We start from the raw sequence: 1675 nt of genomic DNA on the forward strand, positions 1-1675 counted from the left end.
CACTCCAGTCTGGGTGACAGAGTGAGACTCCAACTCAAACAACAACAACAACAACAACAACAAAACATGTGGGCGCTGTGGCCCGGAAGCTGCAGAGCCAATGAAAGGAGATACCAGGACACAGGAAAGCCATGTCGGAGTTGGTGCTTATGCAAAACATCCTGAGTCGCCACATGGTGGAACTTAATGAAACAGCCCCACTTGTATACAAAAATCTGGAGCAATGAACAGACTTTTAGGTTGGCTTGTTTTTACGACCAGATCCATTCAAGCAGTAACAATGCCAAAGCTATTGTTTTTTAGATTTGCTTTTCCATCTATAAAACTAGAACTGTTTCCCTAAGTAAAACCTATTTTTTTGAGTCTTGGTTTGAACCTTCTGGATCCCAAATTAGTCTAGTCAAATTACAGTAGGACATTTGCCAGGTACCTACTAAAGATGACATTAAATGCTCCTGACTCAATCTGTAACCCACACCTGTAATTCTTCCAAAACACTGCCACCAATGTGAAACTATACCATGATTGACCTCATTCATCTAACTAATGGAGAAACTGATGGTAAATTGCTGCCTGGTAGTCAAACTGAAAGAGTAGAACACAGGAATCCTAGACTTTATCATTACTTTATCAGTAGTAATTTTTGGTTTTGTTTTGATTATGTTTTTTTCTGATGTGCTATTAGTTTATATGCAATATTTGCTCATTCACAGGCATGCTATGAGTGTTGGAAGTAACTCCTGGGCAGAACTACCCCTAAACTAAATCAGCTTCTTCATCCTTTTTTTTTGAGTCAGGGTCTCACTCTGTTGCCCAGGCTATAGCGCAATGGCACGATCACGGTTCACTGTAGCCTGTACCTCCTGGACCCAGGTGATCCTTCCACCTCAGCCTCCCACATCTCACCTGTTAAGATGAACAGCAAGTGGTTTCACAACCCTTTTGATAAGTACATCCTCAGTCTGGTAATCACAGAATTTTAGTGAAGAGGAAACTTAAAGGTCACCTAGTCCAACCTCACATTCCGTACAAGAATCCTATCTGTTTGAAAAATCTTTTTTTCTTTTTTTGTATAAAAGAAATCTAAGGAAATGTTTTCTTCAGATACTCAGAGGAGGAAAACATCTGGCCACCCTTTTCTTTATAAGAACTCTTTCTATATTTAAATACCATTTATTTTCTCCTTCAATCTTCTTTTCTGTCGGTTAAATAGCCTACTTTCATCGCTCTTTAGAGATCTGATTTTCCATGTTTTTAATCAGTTCAATTGCTTTCCACATCCTCTGAAGATACAGAAGCCCAAGCTGGGCATGGATGCTGAATGAGAGCTTTGCTACCAAGTGTCTCATTAACGCTGAATATGGTGTCTTTTCTCATGCCAGGCTTCCGTTAGCACAGCCCAGCATCATGTTAGATTTTAAAGTGTGCTTGTGTGTTTTAAATATAATTTATTATTTACTTCAAACTTTCATGTTATTTTTATTTTTGACATTTTTTAATTTTTTAGAATAGAAAATATAGTTTATTTAGAAAGTAAATTAGAAAGAGAGACAGAGAGGAGATTCATCTCTCCAAGGTAGGAGAGGGGATCAAAGCTTAGAACACATAGTAACAGGCTGGGCTCGGTGGCTCAGCCTGTAATCCCACGCTTTGGGAGGCCGAGGTGAGTGGATTG

This window comes from Carlito syrichta, unplaced genomic scaffold (assembly GCF_000164805.1).
Source record: "Carlito syrichta isolate Samal-C Ts95f unplaced genomic scaffold, Tarsius_syrichta-2.0.1 Scaffold281428, whole genome shotgun sequence".
NCBI classification, from domain to species: domain Eukaryota; kingdom Metazoa; phylum Chordata; class Mammalia; order Primates; family Tarsiidae; genus Carlito; species Carlito syrichta.